At 30.2% G+C, this 21,908-nt stretch overlaps 1 protein-coding gene and 1 pseudogene across 30 annotated transcripts in view; one reads left to right on the forward strand and one right to left on the reverse strand.

Moving 5' to 3' along the window:
• The window catches only part of LOC112490010 (putative disease resistance protein RGA4), a 136,114-nt gene that overhangs the window by 84,923 nt on the left and 29,283 nt on the right, over window positions 1–21,908 (reverse strand). The gene's annotated exons all lie outside the window — the stretch shown is intronic.
• Window positions 14,487–16,442, forward strand: LOC132803931 (cytochrome P450 71AU50-like; annotated as a pseudogene).

Raw genomic sequence — 21,908 nt, forward strand, 5'->3', positions numbered from 1 at the left:
TGTACTTGAAAAATAAAAAAAATTAAACAACCAACTCAGTAATTTTGCTTCACATGTTTAGGAGATATTTTCAGTACTTATTTGTAGATGAATAAAAAAAAAAAACTAATTAAAGAAAAAAAAAATGGAACAGGCGACGCTTTTAGAAGGAATTGCGTCGCCTATTCCCTTTAAAATCAAAGTACAATTTTAGAGACTTGTTAATTTTAGTGGATGCTTAAACTGTACTTGAAAAAAAAAAATTAAACAACCACCTCAGTAATTTTGCTTTACATATTTAAGAAATATTTTCAGTACTTATTTGTGGATGAAAAAAAAAACTAATTAAAGTAAAAAAAATAAATAAAAATGGAATAGGCAACGCTTTTGGAAAGAATTAGGTCGCCTGTTCCTTTTTTTCAAATACAAAAATACAATTTAAGAGACTTATAAATTTTAGTATATGCTTAAATTGCATTGGAAAAACAAAAAAATTAAACAACCACTTCAGTAATTTTGCCTCACATATTTAAGAAATATTTTCAGTGCTTATTTGTATATGAATAAAAAAAATAATAATAATTAAAGAAAAAATTAAAAGAAAAACATGGAATAGGCGACAAGTTTAGAAAAAATTACGTCGCTTTTTTTTTAGATACAAAAATACAATTTAAGGGACTTGCAAATGTTAGTGGATGCTGAAACTGTACCTGAAAAAAAAAATTAAACAACCACCTCAGTAATTTTGCTTCACATATTTAAAAAATATTTTCAATGCTTATTTGTAGATGAACAAAAAAAATTAAAAAAATAGAACAGGCGATGCTTTTAGAAGGAATTGTGTTGCCTATTCCCTCTTTTTTTTTTTTTTTAATACAAAATACAATTTTAGACACTTGAAAATTTTAATGGATGCTTAACCCATAATTGAAAAACAAAAAAAATAAAACAACCACCTTAGTAATTTTGGTTCACATATTTAAGAAATATTTTTAGTGCTTATTTGTAGATGAACAAAAAAAATTAATTAAAATAAAAAATAAAAAAAAACATGGAACATGTGACGCTTCTAGAAAGAATTGCATCGCTTGTACCTTTTTTTTTAAATACAAAAATATAATTTAAGAGACTTACAAATTTTAGTGGATGCTTAAATTACAAGTGAAAAAAAAAAATTAAATAACCACCTCAGTAATTTTGCTTCACATATTTAAGAACTATTTCAATGCTTATTTGTAGATGAAAAAAAAAAACTAATTAAAGAAAAAATTAAAAGAAAAACATGGAACAGGCGATGAGTTTAGAAGGAATTGCGTCGCCTATTCTTTTTTTTTTTTTTAAATACGAAAATATAATTTTAGAGACTTGCAAATCTCGATGGATGCTTAAACTGTACTTGAATAGAAAAAAATTAAACAACCACCTCAGTAATTTTACTTCAAATATTGAAGAAATATTTTCAATGCTTATTTGTAGATGAACCAAAAAAAAAAAAAACTAATTAAAGAAAAAAATTAAAAAAAAACATAGAACAGGCGACGCCTTTGAAAGGAATTGCGTGGATTGTTCCTTGTTTTTTACATACAAAAATACAATTTAAGAAGCTTACAAATTTTAGAGGATAATTAATATAAAAATAGGCCGCGCTTTTTGAAAAAAAGGTTGTCAAAAATGGGAATAGGCGATGCTTTGTTTGAAAACATGTCACCTAGAACTTTTTATTTCATTTTACTCAATTTAAAACTAATCATGCATTTGTTCTGGTGGTATGATGCGTCTTTTAAAAGTAAGTAAGGTTCAATTCTTTGAATGCCCTGTCCCTTTTTATATTTTAAAATCTTTGCTTTTTTTTTTTTATTGAAAGATTTTCACCTTCTTTCTTTTTTTCTTATTTTTCAATTTTTTTTTTATTTACACGTATGTAAACCCATAAATACCAACCAATTGAAAAAAATAAAATCAAACAGGACCATGCCAAGAATTAAACCCAGAACATCCTATACTCTCAAGGAATCACCACATCATCAGAACAAATGACTTGGATGTAATAAAATAGCAAAAAATAAGTAAAATAGTTTTAGGCGACGCCTTTTTCAACGAACGTATCAAATAGGGCCATGCCATGAATTGAATCCGAAACCTCTAACACTCTCAAGGAATCACTAAACTACCAGATCAAATAACTTGGATGTAACAATACAACAAACAATAAGTTAATATAGTTTTAGGCGATGCCTTTTTGAACAAACGCGTCGCCTTATCCTACATTTAGCAGCCTTTCACCCAACCAATTTTTATCTTTTTTTTTTTTTTCAATTTTTTGACAAGGTTATGCCAAGAATTGAATCCAGAACCTCTTACACTTTCAAAGAATCACTACACTACCAGACCAAATGCCTTAGATGTAATAATACAACAAAAAATTAGTAATATAGTTTTAGGTGATGCTTTTTTCAAAAAAGCATTGCCTTTTATCCTACATTTAGTGACCCTGTTTAAAAGCATTGCCTATTTTAGAATTTAGTGACACTTTTATAAAAAAAAAGGGTTGCTTATTTGTACATATAGCGATGCTTTTATAAAAAAAAAAAAGAGTTTTCTTTTGTTTTTATTTTTTATTTTTAATTTGAAACTTGTTTTTAGTATTTTGTTTTTAAAAAATTTTGCAAATATGCTTTTTTTAATTTGTAGATGCAATAAAGAAAAACTAATTAAAGATTAAAAAACAATAAAACATGGAATAGGCAACATTTTTCGGTGTCAAAGTGTCGCCTTTTCCTTCAAATTTTTTTTTTATTTTATAAAAAAAGCAATTTAAGTGACTTTCAGATTTTAAAAATAGGTAAGCTATCATTGAACACAAACACATAAAAGCTAAGCTCATTTAATATACTTATGTAGATAAATTTGTCAATAAATCCTTGTTGAATTAGAATTCTACATTCGGTACTGCATCTCAAATTAGGTTTTGAGATATTTTGTGTCTTGTCTATACACATATATGTGAATAATTGAGAAAAGCATTGATAAAACTGTTTTCTGTTTGTAGATCAATGGAATTTATGTTCATTGGATTGCTACATAAATATATTTGTAGATGAAAGTTGAAAAAACTAATTGAAAAAAAATATAAAACACGGAACATACGATACTTTTTGATCAAAATGTGTTGCCTGTGCCCCAAAATTTAAGAACAGGCAATGCTTTTCACTAGAAATACATCGCCTGTACCCTCAATTTTGAAAAAAAAAAAAAAAAAAAGAAAACTTGCAAATTTTAAAACAATTAAGTTGTGCTTGAAAAACAGAAAAATTAAACAACCAGCTTAGTAATTTTACTTCACATTTTTAAGAAATATTTTCAGTGTTTATTTGTAGATGAACAATAAAAAAATAATTAAAGAACAAAAAAAATTGATATTGCAGGAACCGGCAACGCTTTATGTTGTAAATGCGTTGCCTATTCCTTTAATTTTTTTTAAAAAAATATTTATGAGACTTCCAAATTTTGAAAGCAAAAAACTTGTACTTGAAAACACAAAAAAGAAAAAAAATAATAACTAACTAAAGAAAAGGAAAAAAAGGATTTGGCGACTTTTTTGGATGCAAATGCGTCGTTTTTTTCTTCAAATTAAATAAGAAAATAAATTTATTTAATAGGCTTGCAAATTTTAAAAAAGCAAATAAACTATCATTGAAACACAAACACATGAAAATTTAGCTCGTTTAACATATTTATGTAGAGAAATTGGTCAATAAGTCCTTGTTGAATTAGAATTATACATTTGGTATATCCTCAAATTAGATCTTGAGAAATTTTGTGTTTTGTGAATACATATATATGTGAATAATTGAGAAGAGTATTGACAAAACTGTTTTATGTTTTTAGATCAATGGAATTGATGTTCATTGGATTGCTACGTGGATATATTTGTAGATGAACAAGTAAAAAACTATTTAAAGATTATAAAGAAAATATAAAAAATGGAACAAGCGACGATTTTTAACCATAATGTGTCGCTTGATCCCACAATTCAAGAACAGGTGATCCTTTTTGAAGAAAATGCATTACCCATTCTCTCAACTAAAAAAAGCTAAAAATTTAAAAGACATGCAAATTCTATAGAGAATAAAGCTGTACTTGAAAAATAGACAATTAAACAGCATTATTTGATATTTTGCTTCGCATTTTTAAAAAATATTTTCAGAGTTTATTTGTAGATGAAAAATAAAAAATTAATTAAAGAAAAAAATAAAATTGAGAGAAAAGACGAGGCTTTTAATTATAAATGAGTCGCCTGTTCTCTTAATTAAAAAAAAAATTTAATACTTGCCACTTTTAAAAGCAAATAACTGTACTTTAAAGCAAATTACTATTGAAAGGAAAAAATAAAAAATATCTGACGAATCTTTTTGCTTTTTATGCGTAGCCTATTCCATCAAATTAAGGAACAAAAAATAAAACTTAGAAAAGGTAATGCTTTCTGTTGTAAATGTGTCACTTATTCCCTTTCTAGAAAAAAAAAATCGAAATATACAAGATTTTAAAGTAAATAAACTGCACTTGTAAAACAAAATAATTAAACTATCACTTTGGTAATTTTGTTTCACATATATAAGAAATATTTTCAGTATTTATTTTTATATGAAGAATAAAAAACTAATTAAAAAAAAAAAGATATTGATGGAACAGGTGACACTTTAAGATGTAAATGCGTTGCTTGTTCTTTAATTTTACAAAGAAAAAAAGAATCTCAAAGGGTTGTCATTTTGCCATTTTTTGAAAATTTTTGGCGCATTTTAAAATTTTTACGTGCGCCTTTGAATCCCTTTTCTTTTCTAAAACTACATCAAATACACTACCTAATAGATGTTAGATTAGGAAGTAATCTAAGAGAGGCTTGAATATATATTTCGGGTTTCATTTTTCATTTGCCTGCGTTGTCGTCGGGAAGCTGGATTTCTTTGTATCGCCCTCGTGGTTAGCTGGGTGTCTTCTTTTGTCATCTCCATCATTTAAGTGAGTTTGTTTTTTCTTTGTTGTTGGCGGAGACATGTAGTGGGTTGTTTTTTTTTTTTTTTTTTCATTTTAACTGCTGGTTAAGTTCGTTGGATTTTCCTAATCTTGCTTTTGTATATATTTTATTTGTAATATTGCTTGACATTATTTTGCTAAATTCAACAAGTATTTTATGTTGAAGATCAACTTGATTCGAGATGATCTGTTGTTTTAACTTCACCACAACATTGCACTTTTGTTGAAGAAGATGTTCTTGGCAATACTACGATGGCTCACAATCCATTTGTCATACAGTTGCCAAGTGTCGATGAAAATAATAATGAGGATGAATGTGAGAGTGGCTATGTTCGTAATGATTGTGAGGGGATATGATAAAAAATATCTTCTAAATAAATTGGTATGTAGATTTATTACTTATGCTTTAAGTAATATTTATGACATTTATTATTATTCATTTAATTAATTTTTCGATCTGTTTTATTATGACTTTTCTACTTTTAATTAGGAGAAATGTGCCTCGTCAAATCCTAAGAACAATGATAATATTCTTTAAATTTTCATTTACTAAATTACTTATTAATAATAATTAATATTTATTTATTTTGCATAAGTATTAGTAATTTTTTTAATTTTTCCATATGCAGTATGAGGGTGTAATATCGTCAACAAGAGGATATCAACTTCTATCTCAATGACTATGCATTCATAGAAGTTTAATTAATATTACTTTTGCTTTTGCATATACAATAGTTTACCAAATTGTAAAAATATTTCATGAGATAATATTTAATTTATTTGATAATTATTTTGTTATGAAAATGTTTATTTTAAATTTTTGTATTCTAATTATTTTAGATGAAGCTATTTTTAATTTTCTTTGTATCTTAATTATTTTGCATTTTTACTATTTTAATCAATTTTCACAAAATTAAAATAAGGAAATTTTTTTAAAAAAGGTGACGCATTACAAAAAGCATCGCTAAAAATTAATATAAAAGTCATTAAAAACTCAAAAAATAGACGACACATTTCAAAAAGCATTGCTAAAAATTCAAAAAATAGGCGATGCATTTGAAAAAGAGTCCCTAAAAATTCAAATATAGGTGACGCATTTCAAGAAGCGTTGCTAAAAACTCAAAAAATAGGAGATGCATTTCAAAAATTCATCGCTAAAAATTAATAGAAAAGCTGACGCTTTTAACAAAAGTGTCCCTAAAAACTCAAAAAATAGGTTACTTATTTTTACTTCGTCGGTTTTTCTTTAAACTTTTAGCAACTTTTCTTTAAGATTAGGCGATACTATTAATGCATCGCCTTTTGTCTTATGGTTTTAGCGACAGGATGTTAGGTGATGCTTCATAAAACGTCGGTCTTTATTTTGTGCGATGCATTAATTGCATTGTCTATCATTGCGATTCTTGTAGTGTATAATCAAAAAGTAGAAAATGCAATGTAAAAGTGATCTATGTTGTTGACAATAAATGGTGTGTGTTGGCTTTTGTTATAAAGAGCTGATAAACATATTTTTGGTTAGTTACAGCTAATGATTAAAAAAGCAAAGACTATGAAATATGGAACCATATATACTTCAGCATTTAGGAAATATATAAGTGAAAAATTCCATCATCATATTATAGACTAAAAGCAGTAGGAAGAAGAAATTAAGTGATAGATAGATAGATAGATAGATAGAAAGATATATGAATGAACCAGTAGAAAATACAAACAGCAATAGCAAACAGCAGAGCTTTATCAGATCTGAACATCTGGAATGTGGGTAATCTTAGGCCAGTCCTCACCGGATGTACTACTATACATTTGTTGTAAGATTGGACACTTTCTAATGCACAATCTCATTAGAAAGCGTAACGTCTAGCCTTCTGGCAATGACGTCAACTTGGGGTAGTTCTAAATGTGAAGAAATTGGAGTGATGAGAGGTTATCCATAGCTTTTGGCAATGATTTCAAATTGGGGCAACTCCAAATTTCAAGAGATTGGAGTGATGAGAGATTGCCCAAAAGCTTCTAGAAATGATGTAATATTGGAGGAGTCCCTTGTGGTAAGAGATTGGAGCAATGAGAGGCTGCGGAATATGGGTTTAGGCAATGATTTCAAATTGGTGCAATTGTTGATATAAAGAGATTGGAGTGATGAGAGGTTGCTGACAGCTTCTAGCAATGAAGTCAAATTGGGGCACTCTCTAATGCTAAGAGTTGGAGTGATGAGAGGTTACCCATATGTTCTGGCAATGATTTCAAATTGGGACATCCCCAATTGTAAGAAAATTGAATGATGAGAGGTTGCTGATAGCTTCTGGCAATGAATTCAAATTGGTGTAGTGCCAAATATCAAGAGATTGGAGTGATGAGAGGTTGCTGATAGCTTTTGGCAATCATGTCAAACGTCCCCATAGATAAAAAGAGATTGGAGTGACAAGAGGTAGGTCGTACCTTCTTATGGCAGAGATTGAAAAATGTGAATGTATCCAATAGACATGTCCACCAATTTGGAGAGAGATTGGAATGATGATGATGACAACAACAATGATATACTAGAACTAGAACTAGCTTCCCTATTTGGTGTTGTCATCGTATATATTTTCCAGGGACAACATTTATGTTAATGGAGCTTGAAGAATTCTATTTACAGGTATATTTTTAATGAAGATAATGATTGCTTGAGAGGAACGTTAGAAGAGAGGAAAACGTGTGCTCAACTTGTATATTTCATTTCATCAACATAACAGTAAAACAAAAAATATTTTTGCTCATCATTAATGTAATGATTACAAATTTGTTATAAAGCATAAATTTGTATTTTCTCTCTCTTACACTTTCACGCACTCATACTTTCATTCTTCTAGTTTGTTCTATAACACGTGGCATATGAGCCACTGTGAAATACACCTATAGAGCCTGATTTATCCCCATTTGCCTTAGCCTCCATGTTAGCATAGCAGGTTATATTCCAACACTCCCCTGTAACCTCTATGCTGAAACAACTCCAAGCTTTTCCCTCAAATAATTGAACCTGTCCCTCGGTAAAGATTTGGTAAATATATCTGCAATTTGTTCTTTGGAAGCACAATATGTCATTTACAATTCCATCTTGCAAAGCCTCTTTGATGAAGTGGTACCTCCTATCAATGTGCTTGGTTTTCTGGTGGAAAACTGGATTCCTAGTGATGGCAATGGCTGAGGTATTATCACAGTGTAGAGATGTAGCTTCCACCTGTATTTCACCAAAATCTTCCAACACAAACCGAAGCCAAATTGTCTATGCAGTTACTTCTGAAGCACTTATGTATTCTGCCTCAGCTGTAGAAAGTGCTACACAGTTTTGTTTAACTGAGGCCCATGAAAACACTCCACTTCCAAAACTAAAAGCATATCCAGATGTGCTTTTCATATCATCCACATATCCACTCCAATCACTGTCACAATATCCCTCTAAAACAATTTGTATTCCCTTGACATATTCTATTCCATAGTCTAAGGTACCTTTAACATACCTTAGTACTCTCTTTACTATACCAAGATGCTTCTTTGTGGGACAATGCATGAATCTTGCTAGTATACTTGCAGCAAACATGACATAAGGTCTTATAGCTATAAGATATAGAAGACTTCCCATAACTTTTCAATACACCTTTTCATTTGCAACTCCACTTCCATCTTCTTTGCTGAGTTTCTCATTTGCAACTAATGGTGTGAGAACTGGATTGCAATATGTTAAGCCCAACTTACTTAGCAATGTGGAAGCATATTTCTTCTGGTGCACAAAAATGCTGGAACTTGTCTGTATTACTCCTATACCAAGGAAATGATGTAGCAATCCCAGATCTATCATTTCATACCTTTTCATCATATCTTCCTTAAACCAGTGCAGCATTTCATCATCATTCCCTGTATACACTATGTCATCGACATATATGGATGCAATGAGTATTCCTTTTTCTCCGCTGGTTTTTGTATAAAGAGTGGTCTCATTTTGACTCTTTTGAAAACCACCCTCATTGAAATATGCATCAATCTCACTATACTAGGCTTGAAAAGCCTATCTCAATCCATATAATGACTTATGCAGTTTATACACTTTATCCTCATGCCCTGCCATGACAAAACCATTTTGTTGTTTTACATAGACATCCTCTTGCAGCACACCATTTAAAAAGGCTGATTTAACGTAAAGCTGGTACAATTTCCAACTTTTGTGAGCTGCCAGAGCAATCAAGGTCCTAATAGTGTCGAGTCTTGCAATAGAAGCAAAGGTCTCATTAAAATCCACTCCTAGTTTCTATGCATACCCTTTAGCCACTAACCTTGCTTTGTTCTTTTGAATTGAGTCATCTAGATTGAGTTTAGTCTTGTATACCCATTTGACACCAATTACAGGCTTATCTGCTGGTCTATTCACCAATTCCCATGTTTTATTTTCCTCAATCATTTTCAACTCATTTGTCATTGCATTGATCTAAGACTGATATTGTGCTGCCTCATTGTAGTCTTCAGATTCAATGATACAATTGTTGCATTTTGCTAGAATATCAGTCAAAATCCTCCATTTTACTGGTGTATGATCAAATTCAGCATGCATTCCACTAGTTTCAGTATGTGTAGAGTCCATACCAATATTTCTATGTGTATTCGAAATGTTCCTGTTGCTCCTTATAGCCTCTCTTGAATTAAGTACACCTTGTGTTGACTTTCTTGGTGTATTGTAAGCATCTTCGAATGCTGAATTCACTTCTTTTGAGGCTTTACAAATATCCTTGGTTATTAAGATTAACCTACCACCATCATTTCTTTTATCTTTCTTCCAATCCCATGAATTTTCTTCATCAAATACAACATCCCTTGATAAAATCAATATCTTAGCTATAGGATCAAATACCCTATATCCTGTCTCACAAGTTCCATAGCCAACAAAGATTCATTTTACACTTTTGGAATCCAACTTTTGCCTTGTCTCAGCCGGTACATGAACATAACAAATGGATCCAAAAATTTTCAAATGTGCTATACCAGGTTTTCTTCCACTATAAGCTTCAAAAGGAGTCACACCATTCAAAACTTTAGTGGGGCACCTATTTAACAGATACACAGCTGTATGAACAACTTCTCCCCACAGATAATAGGGCATTTGTTTATCATGTAGCATGGCCTTGGCCATTTCAACAACCACTCGATTCTTCCTTTCAACCATCCCATTTTGTTAAGGAGTGTAGGCCACTGTCATTTGCCTTTGAATTCCCTCAAACTCACAGAATTTTATAAACTCAGCAGATAGAAATTCTCCTCCTCTATCACTCCTTAAACACTTAATTTTAAAATTACTTTGCAGCTCAACCATTGCTTTGAATATCTTAAAATAGATAAAAGCTTCAGATTTGTTTCTTAGAAAGTACACCCAAACCATGCGTGTACAATCATCTACAAATAGCATAAAATACCTGTTTCTAGCAAGTATCTCTATCTGCATTGGGCCACACAAATCAGTATGAACTAGTTGCAATGGCTGATTTGCTTTCCATGCATCATTCTTTTGGAAAACTTCTCTATACTGCTTTTCAAATCGACAACCTTCACAAACCTTCATCATTTCTCCAAGCTTTGGTAATCCCAAAACCATATCTTTTTTTTTAGTTCAAGCAAGGCATTCAAATGTAGATGTCCCATTCTTTTATGCCAAGTTTCTACACTGAATTTAGCTTGAACTCTTAATGCAATGTGCTCAATTGGTGACATAGTAAATGGACAGCATTGATTTGTCTTTGCTTTACCTTTCACAACCAGATTTTCTAATGTAGGTCCATCATACACATGACATGTTCCTCCACCAAACATTAGATAACAACCAGGCTCATCCATTTGACCAACACTCAACAGGTTTTCTTTCAAACCAGGTAGATGCAGTACCTCTTTGATATGTCTTTTTCCTTTGTCAGTGTCAATCACGAGTGTACCTTTCCCAGCTATGTTCTCTAGTGTTCCATTAGACATTTGAACCTTTCCAAACAAATTTCTTTTAACATCAATCAATAAATTGATATTTCCTGTCATGTGGTTGCTGCAGCCACTGTCTATGAACCATTCACTGCTTTTGCTTGAGCCACCAGTCTCACTAGCTGCATAGAACATATTCCCTGACAATTCCATTTGATTTGTACAATTGGCTTTCTGCATATTCCTACCATTTGTACATTCTCTTGCCCAATGTCCAAACCTGTCACAATTATAGCATTTTGGCTTTCCTTTAAACCTACATTCCCCAAAATGGTATTTACCACAGGTCTTACATTGTGGTTTTGAATTGTCTTGACTGCCTCCAACTTGCCATTTACCCTCGTGAACAGTGTTTGCAGCATGTGTGTTTGTCATTTGAGTTCCATGAAACCTTTGCTGAAATTTCTATTTAGGTTCCCATTTCTTCTCTTTTGAAGACCAGAACCTTTGAAATTTAGCTACATTAGCTTATGTTACTCCCTTGTTCTGTATTTGGAATTCACAGACAATGTAGAGAATGCTTTCTTTGTGGAATCAGTAACTTGCAGATCAAGTCTTTGCTCTTGGCTTTTCAAAATTGCAATTACTTCTGAAATTCCACCGATGTCAAGTCCTTAGTATTTTCTATCACCAAACAAATAGGTTCATATGCTTTTGTCAAGCTGATTAGTACCTTTTGAACCATTCTCTCATTTGACAGTGCCTCTCCAAATGCTTTCATCTGGTTTATTAGGTCATTTAGTCTAGTAAGGTAATTAGATAGTGTTTCATCATCCTTCATCTTGGTGTATTCAAACTCTCTCCTTAAACTTTGCAATTTCACAGACTTTACCTGATCTCCACCATGGAATTCTTTGTACAAGAGCTCCCAAGCTTCTTTTGAGGTCTCTGCATTTGCTATCCTCGGGAAAATTTGATTAGTAACAGCACCTTGAATAATTCCCAAACCTTTTGCATCCTTCATGTAAAACTCCATCATCTGTTCATCATCTTCCATTGTCGAGCCTCTTTTAGGCTCTTCAATTTTAGCTTCCCAGCAGAAATTGGAATTCCTTTCTCCATTTCCAAAGCCGAAAGGATTTGAAAATAGTTACTATCTTGATTCTCCAGAATTCATAGTTCTTACTTGAGAATATTGGAGCTCTTACTTCAGGTCCAGCCATTGATGCTTCATATCTGAAGTTCTAGCCTATACTCTTCAATCGAGCTTATATTTACTCGATTTTTTTTATTTTTTTTTTAGAACACAGTGTTTACTCCCAACTCAGATTCAACAAGCTCTGATACCATGTTAATGGAGCTTGAAGAATTCTATTTACTGGTATATTTTGTAATGAAGATGATGATTGCCTGAGAGGAAAGTTAGAAGAGAGGAAAATGTGTGCTCATCTTGTATATTTAATTTCATCAATGTAACAGTAAGGCAAAAGATATTTTTGCTTACATCATTAATGTAATGATTACAAAATTGTTATAAAGCATAAATCTGTATTTTCTCTCTCACACACTTTCACACACTTATGCTTTCATTCTTCTAGCTTGTTCTATAGCACGTGGCATATGAGCCACTGTGAAATACACCTGTAGAGCCTGATTTATCCACATTTGCCTTAGCCTCCATGTCAGCACAGCAATTTCAAGATATGGAAACAGTGGCATGGAAGTTAGTTTTGGATAGTTCTCATTCCAAAGTTCTTTCAACGAAGGGAAGAATGGCATGTCATAACTAGCAGTAGTTTTCTGATCAATATACTTAAGGGAATTCAAATCACCAAGGTTTAAGTTGCTAGAGACAAGGTAATACATGCAAAGGTGGGAGATGCCGACATTTTCTACATGCATCTAATTCTAATATAACAAGATTAATAAGGGATTAACCCAACTTGCAGTATTCTACTGACTTTTCATATTCTTCCATAGAATGATCATCTTCCTCAAACTCCAAATAAACTAAATCCAACTTTCGTAGATGTTGCCTCCCTTGTAAAATTGCGGTCTCTGACTCCTCAATGTCATGTCTCAAATTCCAAATGGTTAATCACCACTCAAACTGTTAAGGTTGCATAGTTCACCAACCTCACCAATACTAGTATTCCTTGGCCTCAACCGTTTGACGTCATGATCAATCAAAACAAAACTACTTAATGTGTGAGGGCCAGTCAGTTCGCCAAGTCTACATGGCATATGACTCAAACTCTCACAACCATCCAACACAAGATGCCTTAGGGTAGACCATTTAATGCATATTCCTTGGCAATCTTGATAACTTCTCACAATAAGAAAGATTCAGTGTTTTTAAATTCTGTAGTTTGGTGATAGAATTAGGTAGCTCTTGGATTTCATTAAAACTTGAAAGATTAAGATATCTTAGATGTTTTAGTTCACCCAAACTATTTGGTAGTTTCTTAATAGAACAAAATATTCTCAAATCTAATGCCTGTAAAAAATGAAATTCCGATAACAAATTTTCATACAATTTTTCAATGCCAAATCAGCTCTAAGATCATCCTTATCATTCAATGCTGGTGCAGGAAAAACAAAAAAAAGTCCACAACTTATAAGTATGCTTAAGCAATGGCATAAACTTTTCAAAAATGTTGTACCATCTAGTGAAAAATTAAAAGATACATGAACAAGATTTCCATCAAAATTGAAATGGGGAAGACAATGGGAAATTGTATTAGGGAGTCAGGGTGAAGTGAGATGTGAGTTTCAAATGTTTGAAATCTAATAATATTAATTGTTGGTAAAAATCAATGGTTAATATATATAACACTCTACGAGTGCTAAAAGGAAGTAGCAAAATACAGATCGAAGCACTTATGGCTCTGATACCAACAAAGGCAGAGTGTTAAGAGATAATTGAAAGATAAAAGAAGATTGATAAAAGCAAAGTAGAAGTAAGTAAATGAGCGGAAGTAAATGAAAATAAATAGATGAGGCGGCAAAGCCAGCAAAGAACAATTAATTAAATAAGTATAAAATTGTAGAATATATTGAAGGTGGTAGAACCACCCAAGCAATATAATTTAAAATAAATGATTAAAATAAATAATTGAAAATAATTAAATGCAAATGCTTACTTGATTATAGAGGAATATATATATATATATATATATTACAGATAGGAGATTTAAATTCGGATCACGACAAAAAGAATTAATTAATTAGCTGTCTTCTTGGTGTCGGACATTGATATTTGTGTGTATATATATAACAATATGTGCAATATATTCACAAAAATAATAATAATAATAATAAATAAATAAATAAAACAACGAGATCATATGCAATTATGCCTACGTACATATCATATACATATTATCATTGAATTTAACTAAACTTTTGTTTTATCAATTGTTGCTAACTCAAATAATTTGTGGATAAATATCACATTGCCATCTAGCCTATCTTACTCACTTTTAGCTCCACTTTAGTTCCAATTTACTTCTTGATCTTGTGAAATCAAATTAAAAACCAATATGGTTTGGATTTGGGTCATACTTTCACTTGTTCTAGATTTTTCTCCTCCAACCATGGAAAAACAACAAGAACAAAAAATTACCTCCAGGTCCAAGAGGGTTCCCATTTTCGGAAGCCTCCATTTCTTAGGGGAATTTCCTCACCGCGACCTCCATTAACTAGCCAAACACTACGGCCCCGTCGTGCATTTACGCTTAGGTCTTGTCCCCACCATTGTTGTTTCTTCTCCTCAAGCCGCCAAGCTCTTCCTTAAAACCCATTAAGCGGCAAAGCACATCTCTTACGACCAAAAGAACTTGACGTTCGCCAAGTATGGCTCCTACTGGCGAACCATTAGAAAGATGTGCACTTTGGAACTTCTCAGCAGCCTCAAGATCAACTCGTTCAGAGACATGAGGAAGGAAAGAGCTGGGCCTATTGATCGAGTTTGTTCGAGAGGCGGCCAGAGATCAGGTTGCTGTTGATCTCAGCGCCAAGATTTCGTCAGTGAAGATATGAGTTGTAGAATGGTGTTTGGAAAAAAAGTATTTGGACAGTGAGTTCAATGAGAGAGGTTTCAAGGCTGTAATTCAAGAGGGTATGCATTTGGCAGCCGTGCCAAACTTGGGAGATTATATTCCTCAGATTGCTTGGTTTGATTTTCAGGGATTAACTAAGAAAATGAAGGCTGTTAGTAAAGTTTTTGATGATTTCTTTGAGAAGATCATCGATGAGCATATTCAATCTGCAGGGGATGAACATAAAACGTCCAAAGACTTTATTGATGTCATGTTGAGCTTCATGGTAATCTGAATACCGCATTGAACGGCCTAACATTAAAGCTATCATTGTGGTACTCTCTTAATTATATACTTATAGCATGATTATTTTATTTTATTTTATTTTTGAAATCTTAATTTATCTTAAAATCTAAGTAGATATGATTCTAAAAATATAAATTATGACACAGAAAAAAATATTATAGTTAGGCAAGTGCAACCTTTAGCGTTCACCATATTAATAATTATCTAATATAATTAAGATTAGAATTATGATCAAAACTGATAAAACAATTAAAAATTTTTATATGATTGTCCTTTTAATTTGTAACAGATAGAAGTACTAGCACTTCCAATTAACTATATCTTAATTGGACATATATATGCTAAGACAATCACATTAAGATACAAGAATTTATTGTTATTTTTTATTTTATTAGTTTCACCTTTTCTTTTTCTTCTAGAAAGTCTCTAATTTAGAGTTTGAAAAACAAGTAAAAAAAGCTGTTGATTTTATATATATATATATATATATATTTCAATTCATCAGCTTCCATATTTGCACAAATATGTTGTTTGTAGGACATGCTTGTAGCTTCAATGGACACTTCAGCAACAACAATCGAATGGGCAATGTCTGAACTCATCAAACACCCTTGAATAATGAAGAAAGTTCAGAAAGAAATAGAAAACATAGTGGTCAAGGAAAGAATGGTGGAAGAATCAGACTTGGAAAGCTTGGAGTATTTGAACATGGTAATGAAGGAGACCTTGAGGTTACATCCAGTGGCACCATTGTTGCTCCCTCATGCATCCATGGAAGATTGCACGGTTGAAGGTCTCCACATACCCAAGGAATCACATGTAATTATCAATGCATGGGCAATTGGAAGAGACCCTCTTGCCTGGACTGATCCGGAAAAGTTTTTCCCGGAAAGGTTTGAAGGGAGTAGTGTAGATCTCCGCGGAAAGGACTTTCAGTTCATTTCGTTCGGTTCCGGATGGCGGGGTTGCCCCGGAATACAGTTAGGGTTAACTGTAGTTCGACTGGTTTTGGCACAGCTTGTGCATTGTTTCGATTGGGAGCTTCCAAATGGTATGTTGCCAACTGAGTTGGACATGCCTGAAGAGTTTGGCATAACAGCTCCAAGAGCCAAGCATCTGCTCATTACTCCTACTTATCGCCTTCATAAATAATTAAGTATCTATATGCAATGTCTTTTATTTCAAAATATTTATGTTCAATCTGATGACCACTTGCCTTTTTCACAGTAGTAATAAGTTAAATCTTAATATTCTCTAAGTGTACCTTCATTTGCTTTCTGTTTTTTATAAATAGACCTTATTGATTATGTTTTAATATTGTTTGCAATTAGTTGCTTTTTCTGTCTGTTCCATGTACCAATGTTTTTCCCTTTTTTTTTCTTTTAATTTAAATGAATTTTAAGTAATCATCCCATTTAATAAAATGAAATAACCCAAGTGTATAAAAGACAAAAATCTAAAAATCTCATATTTGTAACGGATAGGCATGACAAGTTAAAAGACTCATGTATATTTTCCTCTATTGTGCATTAGAAATGATATTATAAATTTTAATAGCCGATGAGCAGTTCCTGACTTGAAAATTTTTTCAGGGACTAAGCAGTGGTCCCAGGAATTATTTTCAGAGGTCACATTGTGTAATAACACCGTTTATTTATTTTTATTTTTTTGGTAATTTTGGACATTTATATATACATAATTTTTTTTTTCTATTTCTATATTGTAGTTAGCCCAACTAAATATATATTTTTTTAATAGATTGAATATGCTTCTTTTATTATTATTTTCCTGTAATTCTATTTTGTTAGAACAACAGGATTTTAATATTTTGACATTTACAATAAAAACATTAAAATTTATATAAAAAAAGTCATAATTTAAAGCAAAAAAGAGAATAAAGGAAAATTATTTTAGATTTTGTTAGAAATTAGCCAAAATAAAGTGAGAACTAGAAAACGACAATAAAATTAGTCATTAGAAAGGAAGAATTGGCATCTTTATAATTAAAAGAACATAAAATAGTAATTCAATAAATATTATTTATAAATAACTATAGTCCTTTTGTTTAATTATATAATTATTTTTTATCAATTAATTGTATTCATTATAATTGTAAATGATCAATATTTTTAAAATTTGTAATTAATAAATTATTGTATTGCATTTCAAAAATATATATTATATTGTACATAAACTATATTTAATAAGTATGATGGTAAATAAGAAGACATAAGAAAATTTTTATAAATTTGCTATATAAATAATGAAGACGATAAATTCGCTAAAAATTTATAATGAAGGCGATAATATCTATATTTACTAAAAACATTTAAAGAAAAAAATTGAGAGGCAACGCGTGCCGCCCGGTGGGCCATATTTGAGTCCAAATGATGCCCTTCTATTCCCCCACATTCAGATATCTAACAGATATAGATATGGATAATTTATCATCCAATCAACTTCATTTAATATTTAATATATATTTTAAATATATAAAACTAATAACAAAAATAATAAATAGATTTTTCATTAAAACCAAATGTTTACGTAAATTTCTATCTGGAACAAAAAGCAAATAAATGGATATTATATTGTTCAAAAAGAATATTTTAAGTTTTAATCATAAAATTATCATTCTATTAACTAAAAATTAAATAAGTATAATATAACAAAGAAATTGCTATGTATTACAAATATAATATCTAAAAGTAGAACAAAATTTTAAATAAATGAGATTATAAAGAGAAAATATAGATTAGTGAGAACAGTGAAGAGAAATATGCAAAAAAGAAAATAATAATAATAATAATATAGAAAAATGAAACAAATTACTAAAAGACAAAATAATAATAATAATAACAATAATAAAATCAAAAGTACTTATTAAGGGTATGGGAAATTATCACAAAAAAAAAAAAAAAGAGTCTAAATTAATGTGCGAAAGAGAGCGGGGGGCATGCTAACACTGGGCCCTACTTGGGTCTGCCATTCCATAAGTGAATAGTTTAAAATAGTAGGAGTGGTCTATGAAAATTGGAAAATCTTATTAGAAAGGTGTCTCATTATAACTAGTTTAGTCTTTCTCTAATACATTTTTTCTTTTTTAAACTTTTCATATGCGGTATCCCAATTATTGAAAAGTAAGCCAATCATTCAGATCTACCCGGTAAATGTGAAGTTGATCAAGATCTGATATCATTTTTTTTTTTAAATTCCATTTAGTGTCTGTTTTTTTTTTAAATTTGTTTTTGGTTATGGACTTGATAAGATTTGTATTTTTAGATTCTACAAATTTGTTGAGCTTTTTTTACTTTGATTTTTAATTTGGTTAATGCAGCTTCTATTATTGTTATTTGTCATGGTTGACTATAACAAATGAGATTAAATTGAAATTTGTTTATTTCAATTACAAATCACTAGAATTTATCCAAAAAATTACAAATCATTAGTGGTCACTATATTGTGCCGGTTTTGTACTTTTGGATTTGGTTGTTAATTAATATATTTAGTTTAAATCAGATCCATCTCCATTGATTTAGAATTTGAATCATCTCTTAATTTAATTTTATCTAAGTTTTTGAGGATCCAATGACATGTGATAAATTAAATATCAATAACTATGATTTATCTTTAATTTATTATTCCATTTTTTATTTAAAATTATTCTTAATCTATTGACATTTGGCAATTAATATATGAATGGTCAATATCCATCGTTTGATTTTTTTTAAAAAATTTAATCTTGTTAACTCTAAAAAATAGAGTTTCAAAAATAAAAAAATTGTAACAAATTTATATAACTACAAAGAAAATCTGGAAAAAAAAATATTTTAATAGAAAAATAAATATACAAGAATTAATAAAACGTATTTTTAGATTCACCAAAATCAGAAAAAAAAAAATTACAAATCTATCGCTAATTTGTGAAAACACAAAGTGTATATATATTTATTTACCTGACAAGCAATATTATCTGGGGATTGCGAGTTTTGGAATGAAAATGAGAATTAATCCTGTATTATTTTGTTGAAGCAATTCTTGAAAACTTGTTGGTTGAAACGATGCATAACGAGTCCATAACATTGAAATAGGCACATTACAACTTCGTTGCTGGAAGTCTGAACTTAACAACAAATCAATATAATAATCAATGATTAATGAGATACAATAATAAGTAAAACAAATAAGTCTAAAGACATAAGTAAAAAATAAAATAAAATAAAAAAATAATAATAATAATTAAAAAAAAAACGCTAAGAAACATTTACTGACTGAGAATGGGAAACTTCCAATATCCTATATATGACTATTGTCAACTGGATGAAGTAAGTGTGATGGTGTCAAAGTTTGCATTTTCCGTGGAACGCCTCTTTCTTTCCAAGCTTTGAGAAGGATTAGATAACCCTTTTTTTTTTTTTTTTCCCTTCTTTTTGTTGTTTTGGGTAAAAGCTATCTCCATTACAAGAATTCTAATGATAGGAGACGTGATTAATGTCTCGTTCAAAATAAAAATCGATGCTTTACAAAGTGTTGTTTGATATCGTGTCGCTAAAATTACCAAACAAAAGCCAATGCTTTGAAAAGTGTCGTCTAATATTTAAGAAAAGCCGATGCTTTTATTAATAAAAGAGCCGCTAAATATATTTAAAAAACCGACGATTTTCTAGAAAAGTGTCGCTATATATATAGTAATAACCGACACTTTTATGAAAAAGCGTCACTAAATGTATAGTAATAGCTGATGCTTTTTTTAAAAAGATCGTTAAAAATCTAAAAAAAGCCGATTTTTTTTAAAAAAGCGTTGGCTATTGTATCAATTACTAGCGGATGGTTTTCAAAATAGCATCGTAAAAATTAATGCAATAGCCGATGCCTTTTAAAAAAAGCAACGGCTTTTCTCCTCATTTTTTTTTGAATAGTACTTTAATATTGTCAAATTTGGATTGTTTAATAGCTATGCTTCATGCAAAATAATTAAAAGACAAAAAAAATTAAAATAAATATTTTCATAACAAAATAATATTTCAAATAAATTAAATATTAACTCATATAATATTTTTACAATTTGGTCAACTATTTTATATAGTTATGTAAAAACAAAAGCAATTAAACTATCATACCCATTAAAATAAAAGGTTTGAGATAATAATTGATGCCCATTCAGCTCTAAACTAGTTGATATTATCTTGTGACCAAGTTATACTCTCATACTGCACATGAAAAAATTATGTTAAAAAATTATTAATACATATTCAAAATAAATAAATATTAATTATTATAAAGTAATTAAGTATATAAAAATGTTAAAATTATCATTGTTTATAAGTTTTGCCGAATTTCTTTTAATAATATCTCATTATTGTCATGATATAATAATCATATTCAGTATTCTCAGGTTGTTTAAGAATTTAAATTTTATTAATGTAAATATAATATTAGATAAGAAGTACATGTGTAAGATAACAAGTATATAAATTAACAACTAATAATGCTCACCTCAAATATGAAATTCAAACTCATATCATAATTCAATTTCAGATTATTAATAAAAGAATAAAATTAGCCGTACCTTTTCCAACAATGCAAAATCTGACACAATCCTGGTAGTCAAACCCAAACACAACTTGAGTCCAAGTTGGTTACCCAATGGAGCAAATTTCGATGGCCATGCTAACCCAATCCACTACACAACAAGCAACCAAAATCAAAATGAAAATCCTAACCTGAATCCAAATCAATAATAAAATCCCAATTCTAAACAAAATCACGATAAAAACCCCAATCCCAAGCACAATCGCAAATAAAGTATCAACCCAAGCAAGATTAAGAAAACCCACCGATTAAATTTTAAAAAACCCACCTATAAATTTGAAGAAAAACCCATAATCCTATAACTTGTACAACACAACAACCTAGTAACCAAGAAACAAATACATCAAGAAATCCAACAATGACAGCAATCCAATGAGGAAAAAAAAAAAATTGGTTGAAAAAGGAAACCCACAAATGAACCCAGCATGGTTGCCATTCAAAATGAAAGAAAAACCAGTGAATATATACTTGTCGATGATGACAGAGGAAAAAGAAAGAAGAAACCCACAAAACCCAACTAGCCCAATTGTTCAACTTTTCTTATAGCATGGCAAAGCTTAAATATTTTAGGGCTTATACTTGGTGAAAAGATGAGAATTGAAAAACGTGCTTAATATATATATATATTTTTGGAATATTAATGATGATTTTAAAATATCAAACAATGAGGGCTGAAAAAAATTGAAGGCAAATACAAGTGATTTTAAAATTTGAAAGTAAAATTAATTTGCTTAATATTTTATGCAATTTTGTGTATGTTACTACTTATTTATAACATTTTAATATATTTGATTCATATTCTACATGATAAATTTAATGGATAAAAAAATTAAAAAAAAATTTGAAACAAATAGGCAACGCTTTTATCATGAAAAGCGTCACCCAAACATTTTCAAAATAATTAAATTTATCATTTTTTATTAACTATCTAATAATATTTATAGACATATAAATAAAATATTATATTAATTAAAATACTAAAAATTAAGACAATAGGTGACTCTTTTTATGTTAAAAGCATCGTAT

Source organism: Ziziphus jujuba, chromosome 5 (assembly GCF_031755915.1).
Source record: "Ziziphus jujuba cultivar Dongzao chromosome 5, ASM3175591v1".
Classification (NCBI taxonomy): domain Eukaryota; kingdom Viridiplantae; phylum Streptophyta; class Magnoliopsida; order Rosales; family Rhamnaceae; genus Ziziphus; species Ziziphus jujuba.